The sequence below is a fragment of the Delphinapterus leucas genome, chromosome 11 (assembly GCF_059928025.1).
Source record: "Delphinapterus leucas isolate spDelLeu-1000000601 "Yukka" chromosome 11, BTC_Dleu_Yukka2, whole genome shotgun sequence".
In the NCBI taxonomy this organism is placed as follows: domain Eukaryota; kingdom Metazoa; phylum Chordata; class Mammalia; order Artiodactyla; family Monodontidae; genus Delphinapterus; species Delphinapterus leucas.
This window is the reverse complement of record NC_143139.1, coordinates 76,527,986-76,544,676: the sequence shown is the minus strand read 5'-3', so window position 1 is coordinate 76,544,676 and position 16,691 is coordinate 76,527,986. Positions and strand designations below refer to the sequence as shown.

Here is a 16,691-nt window from a genome sequence, read left to right as displayed (position 1 = left end):
TTTGAGTACTGACAAATTATAACTTTCATGTTTTCCTCCTAGAGATGCATGATAAATATATATTGAATTATGGTGTGTGAAAGACATGTAAAAAGACTGGTTCAATTAAAGATTAGTCTATTCTGGGCTTTCCTGGTGGTGCAGTGGTTGAGAGTCCGCCTGCCGATGCAGGGGACACGGGTTCGTGCCCCTGTCTGGGAGGATCCCACATGCCGTGGAGCGGCTGGGCCCGTGAGCCATGGACACTGAGCCTGCGCGTCGGGAGCCTGTGCTCCGCAACGGGAGAGGCCACAGCAGTGAGAGGCCCGCGTACCGCAAAAAAAAAAAAAAAAAAAAAAAAGAAAAAAGATTAGTCTATTCTGGACAGAAAAACTGTTAAGTAATAATTAACATCAGAGTTCTACACAACTGATACAGCCAGCCAGAGCTGGAGTGGATGAATTTGAAATGGTTCTTCTCTAGATAACATTTTTATATTACTTCTGGAGGTTCATAGAGAGCATAGATTAATAAGCATGAATTAATAGGCACCATGATTTTATGGGAAGAGAATTATGACTCAGGTGACCATGGCTTGACTAAGTTAGTTACTTAACCTTTCTTGGCCTATTTTCCCATTTCAAAAAATAAATGCCTGAAGATTTCTTTCAGAAACTGTATCCTTCCAATTTAAAGCAAATTTTATTTCTTCTATTCATTGGTTTAGTCAATGTTTCAGTGCCCATTATGTGTCTTGCACTATGCTAGGTACTAGATTGTGAATAAGACATAGTGCCAAGTCTCAAGCAGCATGTTTGGTAGGAGAAATGGATTAAGTCATTATTTGTAATATAACCTGGGCAGTGCTATAAAAGATAAATAAGGGTGTGTTCTGGGGGCATGTAGGAAGGACATCTGACTTAGAACTGCAGACATGATACATTATGACTGAGGAATGCCTCATTAGAATTATGTAAGGGTAATTTGAGAGTGTACAGAAAAGTATTCAACCTGGCCTGGAGGGAGTTAATCCATCAAGGAAAACTGGGGAGTTTCTCTGAATTGGAGAGACAGAGTCAGAAGTCGTCAGCCATAGTGGTATTTAAGATCCTGGGTGTAGACAAGAGCTGGTGAACATCAGCATGTAATAAGGAGGTGGAGAAAGAGAATAGGGAGGAAAACCAGAGAAGGGTAGAGTTTTGGAAGCCAAGGGAGGAATGAATATCACATTTAGTATACTGATTAAGTGAAAGTTGCTAGTCAAGAAACATTGTGTAGCACTGTAAATGTAAACCCATCTTTGCAAAGATGCTTTCTACAAAGATCTGAACTTGCAAATGGGGATGGCTTAAGTCTTTGGTTAGCATCATAACATAGAGGAAGAAGTATATGTTTTGGAGCCTGAATCCTGAGATTGAAGATTAAAATCTTGGCTCCATCACTTAACTAGCTGCTTGGCTTTTTGGAAAAATTACTTAATTTTAGGGTCCTCAATGGCTTCATATGTAAAATGATACTTTTTTTTTCCACATGAGTCATATGGATTAAAAGATACATGTTGTAATACCTGACTCAATTACAGTGGGCACTTGTTAAATGTTAATTTTTATCCATTCCACTGTTACAGACTCTTCTAAACATCTTTCTTTTTTGCCTCTTCTCCCCACCCCTGTACCCCTCATCATAATCTTTTATCCTTCCAGATCCACCCGAATTCCTGCCTTTTCCTTGATGCCTTTCTATACAGATGCTAATTCCAGATTTTCTATAATGAAATGAACATATTCTTGTATCCCTCAGAACTTTCATATCCTTTTATTTTTAACCTTAAGGAAATTTTATTGACTCATGTATAAGAAGTCTGCAGATAGGTGGTTCTAGGATTATCAAATCAGTGGCTCAGTGACATCATTAAGAACCTGGATTCTTTCTGTTTGCTTGGCTGTTTGAACTTCGGCTTGATTACAGCAGTCCAATCATCACATTTTCTAAAGTTCAGAAGAGATAACTTTTCTACCCAATTGTGAGCATACAATTCAGTGATCTTTAGTACATTTATAGAGTTATACAGCCATCATCACAAGACAGTTTCAGAACATTTTCATTAAACCTCCCCAGTTTCTCCCAAGCATGTTTGCAGTCAATCCACCTCCCAACCTAGTCCCAGCAAACCATTTAGCTGCTTTCTGTCTCTATACATTTGTCTTTTCTGGACATTTCATGTAAATGGAATAAAAAATATGTATACTAGTCTTTTGCATCTGGCTTCTTTCAGTTAATATTTTTGAGGTTCATCTGTGTAGCATGTATCAGTATTTTGTTCTTTTTTATTGCTGTATAGTATTCTCTTGTACAGATATGTCACATTTTATTTATCCATTTATCAGTTGATGGACATTTTGGATTGTTTCCACTTTTTGGCTATTATGAATAATGCTGCCATGAAGATTTGCATAAGTGTTTGTGTGAACATATATTTTCATTTCTCTTGGGTAGATTCCTTGGAGTGGAATTGCCGAGTCATATGGTAAGTTGTAGGGTATATTTGGTCTTTGTCCCTGATTGCTGACACAGAGCTTCTAAAACCCTTGGAATTTGTTGAGTGATAAGGAATATCTTTTGTTATTCATAATGAGCCACTTTTGATCACACCTAAGTTTATGCAAATGTGGTGATTTAGAAGGGATCCCTAGATCACCTCAGAAGGGACAGGTCACCAGAAAGACCAAGTAATGAGATGGCTGGAATTTTCAACCTTACCCACTAACCTCTGGGAAAAGGGAATGGAGACTACTATAAAAACTCTTGAACAGTGCAATTCCAAGAGCTTCTGAATTGATGAATACTGGTGTTGAAAGAGTGGCATTCCCAGAGGGCAGAAGCTCTGTGCCTCTTTCCCCATACCTTGCACCATGCAACCCTTACATTAGGCTGCTCCTGAGTTGTATCCTTTATAACAAAGCAGTAATAGTAAGTAAAGTGTTTTGAGTTCTGTGAGCCATTTTAGCAAATTATAAAACCTGAGGAGAGGGTTGTGGAACCCCTGACTTACAGCTGGTTGGTCAGAAGTGTAGGTGGCAACCCGGGACTTGTGTCTGAAATGGGAGCAGTCTTGTGAAACTGAGCCCTTAAACTGTGGGGTCTGCAATACTTCTGGGTAGTGTCAGAACTGAATTAAATTGAATGACTACTGGGGACTTCCCTGGTGGTCTAGTGGGTAAGACTCTGTGCTCCCAGTGCAGGGGGCCTGGGTTCGATCCCTGATCAGGGAACTAGATCCCACATGCATGCCGCAACTAAGAAGTCCGCATGCCGCAACTGAAACATGCCGCAACGAAGATCCCATGTGCTGCAGCTAAGACCCAGTGCAGCCAAACTAAATAAATATTAAAAAAAAAAAAATTTAGGACACTCAAGTTGGTGTATGGAGGATAGTTGGAGAATTAGTTGATGTGAGGAAAACTCTACAGAAGTGTTCTCACAACAGTTCAGAATTAGTTTTTAATCTTTTAAGAAACTGCCCAATTGTTTTCGAAAGTGACCAATTACATTCCAATCAAAAATGTACAAGGGTTCCAGTTTCTCCACAGTCTCATCAGCACGTGGTATCATCTCCCTTTTTGATTATAGCCCTTCCACTGGGTGACTAGTAGAGTCTTGTGATTTTAATTTACATTTCCCTAAATACAAATGATGTTGAGTTGTTCATGTGCTTATTAGCCATTTATTAAGTCTTCTTTGGTGGAACATCTATTCAAGTCGCTTGCCCATTTTTTTAGCTGTTTTTTTTTTTCTTATTGAGTTGTAGAAGTTTTTTATGTATTCCTGATAAAGGTCTTTTATCAGAGATTTACAAAGATTTTCTGCCAGTTTGTGGCTTGTGTTTTTTTTTTATTCTTAATGGTGTCCTTGAAGTGCAAAGTTTTCAATGAAGTTTAATTTATCATTTTTTAGTTTTATGGCTTATACTTTTGATTTTGTGTTTCAGAACTTTTTGCCTAACTCAAGGTCACAAAGATTTCTCCTGTTTTTATTAAAATTAGTCTTTTCTTTTTTAAAATTTATTTACTTATTTATTTATGGCTGTGTTGGGTCTTCGTTTCTGTGCAAGGGCTGTCTCTAGTTGTGGCAGGCTGGGGCCACTCTTCATCGCGGTGTGTGGGCCTCTCACTATCGCGGCCTCGCTTGTCGTGGAGCGCCAGCTCAGTAATTGTGGCTCACGGGCCCAGTCGCTCCGCGGCATGTGGGATCCTCCCAGACCAGGGCTCGAACCCGTGTCCGCTGCATTGGCAGGCAGATTCTCAACCACTGTGCCACCAGGGAAGCCCGGTTTGTTTTTTTTTTTTTAGCTCCTTCATTTAGATTTAGGATCCATATTGAAATAAATTTTGTGTATGGTATAAGATAAGGTCTAAGTTCTTTTTTATTTTCATGCCACGTGGATGCCAGCTTGTCCTAGCACTATTTGTTAAAACGGCTATTCTTTTCCGCCTTGGATTGTATTGGTACCTTGGTAAAAAATCAGTTGCTTATAACTTGAGTTTCTTGCTAGTCTTAATTATGTTCTATGTATACTCCTGTACTTAACTCCAGTACCACAGTCTAGATTCCTGTAGTGTTATATACTAAGTTTCAAAATGGGTAGTGTAAATCCCCTAACTCTTTCAAAAGTGATTCTAGATCCTTTCTATTTACGTATGAAATTTAGGATCAGCTTGTCAATTTCTACCAAAAAAATTAGCTGGGATTTGATAGAATTTGAATTGAATCTATAGATCAAGGTGGGAAGAATTGGTAACTTAAAATTGGGTCTTCCAATTCATGAACATGTAATGTCTCCCAATTATTTAGATCTTAATTTCTCTCAATGCTGTTTTAAAATTTTCTATATATGTCTTGTACTTATATTAAATTTATTCCTAAGAATTTGATAGTTTTTGATTCTAATGAGAATGGAGTTTTTGTAGTTTGATTTTTAGATTGTTCATTGCTAGTACCTAAAAATACAATCAACTTTTATATATTGTTTCTACATAGGTGATCATGTCTGTGAATAAATCATTTCTACTTTCTTTCCAATCTGAATGTTACTACATTTTGTCACTTATTTTTGCCTTATCTTATGGGCTAGACTCTCCAGTGAGAGATGAATAGAAGTGTTGAGAGTGCTCCTGGTCTTGGGGGAAAGGTACACAGATTTTCACTATTAAGTGTGATGTTACCTGTACATTTTCTGTAGATTTCTCTTTATTAGGTTGAGGAAGTTTCCTTCTGTTCATAATTTGTTGAGAGTTTTTAGGCATGAATGGGTGTTGGATTTTGTCAGATTTTCCTCTGCACCCAATGAGATGATCATATGGTTTTTATCCTTTATCCTGTTAATATGGTATATTACATTAATTGACTTTCAGAGCTTAAGCCCATATTCCCAGGATCAGTTTCATTTACTCATGCTATATAATCTTTTATATATTGCTGAGTTTAGTTTTCCTAAATTTTGTTAAGAAATTCTGTTTCTATGTTCATGAAGGATTTTAGTCTGTTGGTTTCATTTCTCATGATGCCTTTGTCTAGCTTTGGTATCAGGGCAACATTGGCCTCATAGAAGGAGTTGCATGGCGTTTCCCCTTTTATTTTTTTTGAAGTAGTTTCCAAAGGATTGCTATTACTTCTCTAATTATTTGATGGCATTTATCAGTGAAACTGTGGGAACCTGGGCTTTTCTTTGTGGCAAGACTTTAAATCACGAATTTGGTTTCCTCACTTGTTATATTTCTATTCAGATTTTCTTTATTTTATTTTTTTTTGAGTTTTGATACTTTTGTTTCCAGGAATTAGTCCAGTTCATATAAATTGTCTAAGTTGTTGTTGATATAAAGTTCATATTTTTAAAAAGTCCTTTAAATTACTCTAAGGTTGGTAATGATGTTCCCTCTTTCATTCTTTATTTTGGCAATTTATATCTTTTCTGTTATTTTCTTGGTGAATCTAGCTGTCAACTTTGCTTATCTTTTCAAAGAATCAACCTTTTATTTCATTGATTTTTTTTTTTTCCCCCTGTTTCATTGATTTCCACTCTGATATTTCTTTTTTTCTTTCTTCTCCTTGTTTTGGGCTTAGTGTGCTGTTTTTTCCCTCCTAGTTTTCTAAGGTGGAAACCTAGACTATTGAAACCTTTCTTCTTTCCTGATATGTGTTTAAAGCTGTAAATTTCCCTCTAGGCACTGCTTTAACCGCATTTTGTACATTTTGATATGCTGTTTTTGGTTTTACTTCAATTCAAAATATATTTTGAAAATTTTTCTTGTAATTTCTTTGATCCATGGGTACTTAGAAGTGTGTTGTTGAATTTACCAATATTTGGGAGTGTTCCCAGATATCTTTCTATTGTGGATCTCTAAATCCATCATGATCAGATAACTTACTTTAATGATTTTATTTTTTTTAATTTATTGAGACTTATGGCCCAACATATAGTGTATGATGGAGTGTGTTCCATGTGTGTTTGAAAAGAATGTGAATTCTGCAGTCTTTGGGTAGAGTGTTCTATCAGTTATCTTAATTGTGCCATTCTAATTCCTCTGTTGATTTCTTTTACTATATTATGTTATTTTCATTGTGGTTGCTTTAGGGATTATAATATGTGTTTTAACTTATTACAGTCTTCTTCAGAATAGTACTAAATTAATTCTGGTAAATTATAGAAACTTTGCTCCAGTATAGGTCTTTTTATCTCTTCCTTTTTTTTTTTTTTTTTTTTTTTGGCCCACACCGTGGCATGTGGAACTTCCCCAACCAGGGACCGAACCCACGCCCCTTACAGTGGAAGCACAGTGTTAACCACTGGACCACCAGGGAAGTCCTTCCTCTTCCTTTTTTATGCATGCATATTAAAAACCCAACAGCACAGTATTTTAGTTAATGCTAATTTGCTAATTAATTTAATTATTTGTTTAAAAGAAATGAGAGCAATTATATTTTGAGAGGTTTTTTATTTTTTTTTTGCATTTACCTATATAATTACAATTTCCAGCATGTTTTATTTCTTTTAAAATAAAAGTGGATGTGTTACTTTCTGGTGATTTTTTTTTTCAGCCAGAAAATCTTTCTTAAGTATTTCACATCAGGCATTTCTGACAGCAACAAGTTCTCTCAGTCTTTACCTGGAAATATCTTTAATTCACCATAATTTTTGAAGAACCATTTTGTTGAATATAGAATTTTTATTTGAAAGCTTTTTTGTTTGTTTGTTTTAAATTCCATTTTTCCCTCCCTGGACTCATTGTTTCTGACGGGATGCCACCTGTTAATCATACTATTATTCTCTTATATCTGATGAGTCATTTTTCTCTTGCTCCTTTTAAGATTTTTTCTTTATCTTTGTCTGTTAGCCTTTTGACTGTGGTGTGTCTTAGTGTTGATCTCTGTGTTGGATTTTCTGGGCTTCTTGGATAGATAAATTAATATTTTAAATTTGGGATGTTTTCAGCCATTAATTTTCCAAGGTCTTTTATGCGTTTGTGTCTCTTTTTTCTTCTTCTGGAACTCTCATGTATGTTGATACACTTTGTATTGTCTTTCAGATCTCTGAAGTTCAATTCATTTCTCTTCAGTCTCTTTTTTTTTTCCTCTGCTCTTGAGGGTGGATACTTTCTCCTAATCTATCTTCAGGTTCATTGCTTCTGCCTTCTGTCATCTCAGGTCTACTGTTGAACCCCGCCTAAGTTTTTATTTCAATAATTATACTTTTCAACTTCAGAATCTCCATTTAAAAAAACTGTTTCTGTCTCCTCTTGAGATTTTCAGTCCTGAGTCATTGTCATTATACTTTCATTGAATTCTTTAAATATGGTTTCCTTTAGTTCTTTGAACATACTTATTATAGTTTCTTTGAACTTTTTGTCTGCCAAATCTAATATTTGGGAATACCCAGGGTCAGCTTCTATTTGCTGTTTTCCTTCCTGGGAATGGGTCATACTGTTTTTTTGTTTTTGTTTATAATTTTTTTTGAATACTGGGCTTTTTTTTCTTTTGGCCACACTGCATGGCTTGTGGGATCTTAGTTCCCTGACCAGGGATTGAACCCAGGCCCTTGGCAGTAAGAGTGTAGGGTCCTAACCACTGGACCACCAGGGAATTCCCTCCTGGACATTTTAGATAATAGTTTGAAGCCACTCTGTGTTTTGACCTTTCTCTCAAAGGTTGATGTTTTTTTCTGTTCATTTGTTTAGTAACTTGTCTGGTCTAAATTTGTGAAGTCTTTTCCCCCTACATTGTGTGGTTCCTGATGTCTCTGCTGTTTTATTTCTTTATTTTTAAACCTGGCTTACTATTTCTGCATAACTTAGTGTTCAGCCAAGGACTGGGCAGAGCTTGTGTTCAAACAGCTTGGACTAATATGGCCAACACTAGTACTAATATGGCTAATATTGCTGATGGATCTGTGTGGGCTGGGCATTGTATTCAAACACAGGTCATGTTCATGTCTGCCCTGGATTTTACTTTCCACCAACCTCTCTTGCATCTCTTCTGTGCATGTGCTCTGTTGGCTAAGGATGTGTGAGTGACCTGGGCTTGCTCCAGTTTCTGGGGCACAAGAGACTGTCTTTGTTTAATGTGGGCTGGTAAATAATTTATTAAACCCCTTAGGCTTTCTCACCTCCCAAAACTCCTGTAAAATTCCCAGCTAGTCTGCCAGTTTGTTGCTTGCTACATGGAGTCCTGCAACCTCAGGCTAAAGGTGCCACTGGCCCTCACTGTTAGCTGCCACAGAGATCTCTGCTTTAATTGACAATGCACCGGCTCAACAGATTACCTTCAAGTAGTGGTGGTGAAGCTCCTGTTTTAGTCTGCCCTACCCTTGTTAAACTCCTAAGCACCCAAAAGGTAAGAATGCTGTAGACTCATGTTCTTACCCAGAGTTCAGTTGTTTTTGTGAATAAACACTTCTCAGTTTGTTGAATGCCTTTGATTGAATTCCAGAGCACTGATATGGTTGATTTTTGGCTGTTTTGTGGAGAGGATTTATTGACCTGCTCCTTCTCTCATGCTGGAAATAAGAGGCCTGTTTTTTGGTTTATGTGTGGAATTCTTCTCTCAGGAGGATAAAGTCCCATCTTTCTTTTATATTACTCATAATCCTTTGCACAGCATTAGACCTTTATTGATCACTCCAAATGTACTTGAGTTAAATTTCCTGATTTTCTTCAAGCATCAAATTATATGGCATTTGGAGCTGGGGAATTACAAGCTCTAAGTAGTTTCTTGCTTTCCTTATCCTTTTGATCAGTGGAAGGAACTGCTTACTGTTCATTCAACAAGTGTTTATTGACTACCTGTCATGTTCCAGCTATTGCATAGGGTTTTGGGGTATAAAGATGACTAAGACATAATCTCTGATCCCAAGGAGGTCTTTGCCTAGTGAAGGAGATTGGTATTCAAATAGCTGATTATAATGTGGTGAAGTAAATACATTGATAGGGATAAATGTGTGGCATTATGGAAGAGCTCTCAAGGATACTTAAGTCAGAATGGATTGGGGGGGAAGAAAAAGGGAAGCATCGAGGAAAGACTTTCAGAAGGAAGTAATGACTGAATTGAATATGAAGATGAGTGAAGGGTGAGATTAGGAGATTGTGTTCTAGGAAGAGAGATCAGCATGGGGTGAGAAAACGTGTGGTGTGTTCAATGAACTATAAGCAGTTTAATGTTGGGCCATACGTACATATCAGGGAGTTGTAAGAGATAAGGATGGAAGGATAGAGAGGGCCCAGATTTTGAAGGGTTTTGTATACTATATTAAAAAGCTTGGATTAACCTTTATTGACCAATTCTGCAAAACTGTGAGTGGGAAGTACTTTAGGATTCTGTCAAAGTTTGATTTGAATTTTGTTTAATTACATTTTCAACTACTTCCAAAGCCACAATAAAAGACTCTGGGGGTGTGTGTGTATTTCAGATGTGCTATGAGCTGGATTTTAAAACACTAGAGACCAACAGCATATTAACTGATAGAGAATAAAAGATCTGATATGTCTTTAGAATAACATCTTATGACCTTAAATTTTTATTATTAATATACATGAATAAAATGATATAGTGTTTCTAAATATTGGATTCTATAAGATTTAATTTGAAAAAAGCTTATTGCTAAAATTGTTTGAAAACTACTATTGTATTTAGATAACAGGCAGTTATATTGATAAGGGAAATAAGCTGAGCCATAGATTTGGTTAATTTTGTAGTGTATGGATTTGAGGCTGACAACAACCACTTTTTTTTTTTACTATATTTTTGAGTATTTATGGCATAAACTTGCATAGAAGGGAATGGAATTTGAGGACTTCTGGGTTATTTCCTGAAGTGGGGGCTGGAACTTCATCTTAATCTTTTATATTTGGTCACTGTTTTCTGATCTGAAAAGGGGATACTTTTTTCCTCCTCCTTTGGTCTTCAAGTAGACTTTGAGGTTCCTCCTTTTTCCTCAGTGACATTTTCCCTCTGATTATAAACATAACCTATGTTTGTTGTAAAATAAGAAAAGTTCAGGAAATGCACAATTAATAAAATCAAACATATCATCCAGAGGTAATCGTAATATTTTAGTGCCTATCCTGTATCTTTTCCTGTGCATATATAGTCATTTAATATACTTTTTACAAAATAAGGATTATACAACATTTTATAATTGCTTTTTCTACTTCTGTAACAAACATTTACCAATGTTATTAAATATTCTTTCATAACTTTTTTTTTTTTTTAAAGAAAAATTTAACTGTGACATCATCTGGGCCTAGAGTTTTCTTTCAGGAAAATCTTTTTTCTAAAGTTAATACTGTTTTTGTTTTGTTTTGTTTTGTTTTTTTTGTGGTACGTGGGCCTCTCACTGTTGTGGCCTCTCCCGTTGCGGGGCACAGGCTCCGGACGCACAGGCTCAGCGGCCATGGCTCACTGGCCCAGCCGCTCTGCGGCATGTGGGATCTTCCCGGACCAGGGCACGAACCCGTGGCCCCTGCATCGGCAGGCGGACTCTCAACCACTGCACCACCAGGGAAGCCCCCATGCTGTTTGTTTTTAAAAATAGCTTTATCTATTGATAAATTGATAAATAAATTGTACATTTTAAAAGTAAACAACTTGTTTTGTTATACATATACACCTGTGAAACTATTACCACAATCAAGGTATTAAATATATTCGTCATGACCTATAGTTTCCTCATTAGTGATCTTTCCCTCCTTCCCCCACCTCCACCAGCCACTCACTCCTATTCCCAAACAACCACCTATCTGCTTTCTGTCACTGTGATTAGTTTGCATATCCTGGAATTTTATGTAAATGGAATCATGTAACATATACTCTTTTTTGTCTAGATTTTTTTCACTTAGCATAATTATTTTTGAGATTCACCCACATTAATGCATCCCTTTATTACTGAATAGTTCCATTGTATGGATATATCACAATTTGTTTATCCATTTACCTCTGTTGGACCATGTTTGAGTCTCACAAATAAAGCTGCTATGAACATTTGTGTAAAAGTCTCTGTTTTCATTTCTCTTGGTTAAATACCTATAAATGAAATGGCTGGATTATATGGTAAGTGTATGATTAATTTTTAAGTAACTGACAAAGTGTTTTCCCAAACGATTTTCCTATTTTACATTTCCATCAGTAGTTTATGACAGTTCCAGTTCCTCTGCATTCTAGTTAATAACTTGCTGTGATCAGCCTTTTAAATTTTAGCCATTCTAATAGGTGTATAGTAAGTAGTATGGCATTGTGTTTTTAATTTGCACTTCTCTAAAGACTAATGATATTTAACATTTTTTCACGTGTTTAATTAACCATCCATGTATCTTCCTTGGTGAAGTGTCTATTCAAATCTTTTGCCCATTGTTTTGTTTGTTTTGCTAAATTGAGGTGTTTTCTTGTTATTTAGTTTTATTTATTTATTTTTGGCTGCGTTGGGTCTTTGTTGCTGTGCGCCGGCTTTCTCTAGCTGTGGCAAGCGGGGGCTTCTCTTTGTTGCAGTGCGCAGGCTTCTCATTGCGGTGGCTTCTCTTGTTGCGGAGCACAGGCTCTAGGTGCGCGGGCTTCAGTAGCTGTGGCACGCGGGCTCTAGAGTGCAGGCTCAGTAGTTGTGGCACATGGGCTTAGTTGCTCCGTGGCATGTGGGATCTTCCCAGACCAGGGCTCGAACCCGTGTCCCCTGCATTGGCAGACGGATTCTTAACCACCACGCCACCAGGGAAGTCCCCCTGTTATTTAGTTTTGATAATTTTTTATGTATTCTGGATGCAAGTCCTTTATTGATATATGATTTATAAATTATTCCTTCAGCTCTGCTTATCTGTTCATTTGCATTACAGTGTCTTTTAAAGAAGTTCTTAATTTTAAAGTCCAGTTTTTCAATTTTTTCTCTTATGGATTATGCTTTTGGTGTTGTATCTAAGAAATATTTAACTCAAATGTTTAACTCAGGATCAAAATAATTTTCTGTGTTTGCTTCTAAGAGTTTTATTGTATTATGTTTGTGTTTACATACACATTTTGATTCAATTTTGTGTATGGTGTGAGGTACGACTTGAAGTTCATGTTTTTGCATGTGGACAGGCAGTTGTCCCAGGACCATTTGTTGAAAAGACTATCCTTTCTCCATAAAAATGACTGTGCTATTTGTCAAAAATTAATTGATCATGTATATTTGTGTCTGTTTCTGAACTCTCCTCTCTTTTTAATGGGTTTATGTGTCTGTCATGATATGAATGTCACACTTTTGATTTCTGTAGCATTTTAATAAGTCATGAAGTCAGTGCAAGTTCTCTACTTTGTTCTTTTTCAAAGTTCTGGCAATTCCAGGTCCTTTGTGTTTTTCTATAAATTTTATAACCGGCTTGTTAATTTCTATTTTTAAAAAGTCGGCTGGAATTTTGAATGGCATTGCATTGAATTTGGGAGAAATTAACATCTTAATATTGAGTAATTTGATCCATGAATATGGTATATTTTGCTATTAAACATGCTTTTTTATAGCCTCTTTTTCCATTATAAATAGCACTGTGATGTAAGCATCATGGTGGCAGGGACCTAATTCTGTCTTCTACTCCTTCCTGGCTCTTTGCATGCACTCAGTAGACAGTTATTAAACAATAAATGAAGAAGGTTCCTGAACATATATATTTGTGCATATTTCTGATTAGTTTCTTAAGAGTACTTCCTATGTGTGGAATTGTTGGGTCAAAGGATATGTTCATTTTTAAAGCTTTTGATTATTAGACACTTCCCTAGAATTTTGGTTTTTTGAGGCAGAAATATCTTGATTGATAACTATCATAAGGCATGCATAATTGATTAGCAAATGGTGTTCTTGATGACATTCTTCCCCAAGTTTTCTCTTAAATTACACTGTAAGCCTATGGGAAAGTAGGATTCATATCACAGAAATTTTGTGGATCACTTTTCTGTCATTAACTAGATTTATTGGAATTGGGAGCTATGGAGATAACCAAAAATGAAGGCAATTGTAGTTTTCTTTTGAGGAACTCATAGTCTCTTCGGAAAGATAGTTTACATAGTTATAAATCACTAGAAGGGAAAAATACCCATGTGATAGAATTTAGAATAAATATCCTGAGGCAAGCCCAAGGAAAGCAGAAAGAAGGGCAGAAGCTATTGTTTACATTCACTTTTAGAGTTAACTATCAACTCTGAAAATAGTTTCATGATTGTTCAGACTGTAGGGTTTTAGGTTTGACTCTGACCTTGATTTGTGGATTAGTTGAAAAGTTAAGGAGGTATTTTAATTTGGCATAAGTATATGAACGATATTGTGAAGGTAAGAATAAGCAACATGCGTATGAGAGAGAAGCAACTTAATTTGCTCTAGCAAAGGGGTCCTGTGGGGCAGCAAAATGAAATTGTTTGCATTTGTATAGGGAGTTGGCTAATGCAGGGCTTTGAGTTTGGCTGAGAAGTGTAGATTTGATTCAGTAAACAATAGGAAGGATTATAATTAGGAGTTATAATAATGGAAACAGTTCATGAGAAAGATTGTCCTGGTGGATAATTTGCAGTCTATGTAAGGATGAGGAAAGACCAAAATCCAGGACACTGTTTAGGAGGCTTCTGTTAAAATAAACCAAATGTAAAATATTTAAATTTTTGCACTAGAGGGTGGTGGAAAAGAATGGTTAAAATCAACAGACAGATGAAGAATCAGCAGGATTAATGTATTACTGATAGGAGAGGGGGAATAAGTTGTGTGCTAAGAAATAAGGGGAGGGTAGTAGTGATTTTTTTTTTTTTTTTAAGGAGGCACGTAGAAAATTTGAAGTTAAAGAGTTTCATTCTTGTTATGCCAAGCTTCCGTTATAGATGGGACATGTCGTAGAGTAAGAGTTTTGAGCTGAGAGAGAGGTTAGGAACGTGGTTATAAATTTGAGTGTCATTCAATAAGATGTAATAAATCAAGCTGTGAGAGAGGCAACTTGACTTTTTCTTTAAATTTTTTTGGCTGCGTTGGGTCTTTGTTGCTGCGTGCAGGCTTTCCGTAGCTGTGGCAAGCGGAGGCTACTCTTTGTTGCAGTGTGCAGGCTTCTCATTGTGGTGGCTTCTCTTGTTGCGGAGCACGGGCTGTGGGCACGCGGACTTCAGTAGTTGCAGCGCGTGGGCTCAGTAGTTGTGGCTCGCGGGCTCTAGAGTGCAGGCTCAGCAGTTGTGACGCACAGGCTTAGTTGCTCCGCAGCATGTGGGATCTTCCCGGACCAGGGCTCGAACCCGTGTCCCCAGCATTGGCAGGCAGATTCTTAACCGCTGCGCCACGAGGGAAGTCCGTTGACTTTTCTTGTAGAGATGGCACAACAGACTAGAGATTCTAATGGTGAATGGGAGAAAGAACATACAGGGGTGAACAAGAATGGTCACAGAGATAGGAGGTGATCATGGTTTGTATATGCTAAGAGAAGAATATTTCAAAGAGGATCTCTTAAAGGTGATTATGTGCAAACTGCCTTGATAAGGTTTCTTTATGTTTACTAGTGTTTAGCATAGCTTAGTAAACGTAGTAAACTCTTGATGAAAGATAGTTTAAATTATTCTCTTAATTATTGGATTAAGATTGAAATTTTTCATGTTATTATCTGTTATGTTCAGTTGGTAAGAAAGGAATAATGACACATTTATTTTCATAGTTTATAAGCCATGTGTCTATACTCTCATGTAAAGGTATTGCCAATATTATCACTTTTGTCCCAGATTACAAAAGTAGTTTATTTTTGCATCATTAAAAACAAAACAAAACTTATACTAATAATTTTATTAGCTCAAGTGAAGGGAATAGTCTATGACTTTATAATTATAGTTTTGTAAGATGCTTTTGCCTACCTAATATTGTGGCTTTTTTTTTTAAGTTTTATTTTTTTGCCCTTAATTGTTTCTTTTAATTAAACTTAAAAAAAAAACCCAGCCAGTTTACCCATTACTCCCCTCACCGCCACACCCAACTTCAACCACCAATCTGTTCTCTGTATCTATGAGCTTGTTTGTGTGTGTGTGTGTGTGTGTGTGTGTGTGTAGATTTCACGTATAAGAGATCATATGTTATTTTTCTCTCTGACTTATTTCACTTAGCATAGTGCCATCAGGGTCCATCCATGTTGTTGAAAATGTCAAGATTTCCTTCTTTTTTATGGCTGAGTCATACTCCATTGTACATACATACACCACATTTTCTTTATTCATTCACCCATGAATGGCCACTTAGGTTGTTTCCGTGTCTTGAGTCTTGTAAATAATGCTGCAGTAAACATAGGGTTACATATGTCTTTTCGAGTTAGTGTTTTTGTTTTCCTCAGATAAATACCCAGAAGTGGAATTGCTGGATCATATGGTAGCTCTGTTTTTAATTTTTTGAGGAACCTCTGTGTCCTTAATTTTCCAGATGGATTATTGTACATGTTCATACTGCCTCAAGACTGTGGTCTTGGTCTTTCCTGTTTTCTAAACCAGTTTTATTATCTCTGTTATAAAATATTTTCCAAGATAACTTATATAATTTAAAAAGTCTTACCACAAGGTGTCATTGTAACCTATAAAAATAAATTCCATGTAAATATGTACAACACCAATTTTTACATTTCCTGTGTTTTTAAGTCTGTTTTTTTTTCTGTTTCATGTTTTGCAGTTGTCTTTTAAGATATATTGTATATCTCTTGTATTAAAGGAAAAAATTAAGTAGCTCCTGTTCTTGAGTTCTCATGTTTTTGCAAAAACATATGCCTTCCACCCACAAATGTCTTAAGAGTGTGTTGCTATAGAGATGATGGTTTGAAGGAAAGAATGAGGAGGAGTAACAGCAGGTGGACATTCAAGGAACAAAGTACTTATTTTATGTCTTTGTTCCTGACAGAGCCAGCTTTAGCCTTTCACTCTGCTGGTGAAATCCCTATAGAAGAAAAGTAGGTATTTAGAGATACTGTGATGATATTTGCATTTACTCGGATGCTTTTGCAAAGGTCCCTGTGCTTGATTCTTTGTTCATATGAAAGATTAGTGCTTGAAGTAATTGTAATCTTTGAAACAGTCTGTCTTCTACTTTAACTGGATTGTACTTTATTTAAAACAAAACAAAAAACTGTCCTGATTTCCTTTTTAATTAGTGTCTTTGAAAGAGGTGTTTTTTTTGTTTGTTTTTTGTTTTTCTTTTTTTGAGA

General features: G+C 36.4%; 1 protein-coding gene across 6 annotated transcripts in view; it reads left to right on the top strand.

The window, feature by feature from the left end:
- CEP83 (centrosomal protein 83) overlaps positions 1-16,691 on the top strand; it is a 150,294-nt gene that overhangs the window by 36,527 nt on the left and 97,076 nt on the right. For 4 of the 6 annotated variants that reach the window (XR_016395024.1, XR_016395025.1, XR_016395023.1 and 1 more), the window contains exon 1: positions 1-16,691. This exon is cut by the window's left edge; it is cut by the window's right edge and continues 22,822 nt beyond it. The exons of the other annotated variants lie outside the window; for them this stretch is intronic. The gene's annotated coding sequence lies outside the window, so the exon portion shown is untranslated. 6 annotated transcript variants of the gene reach the window in all.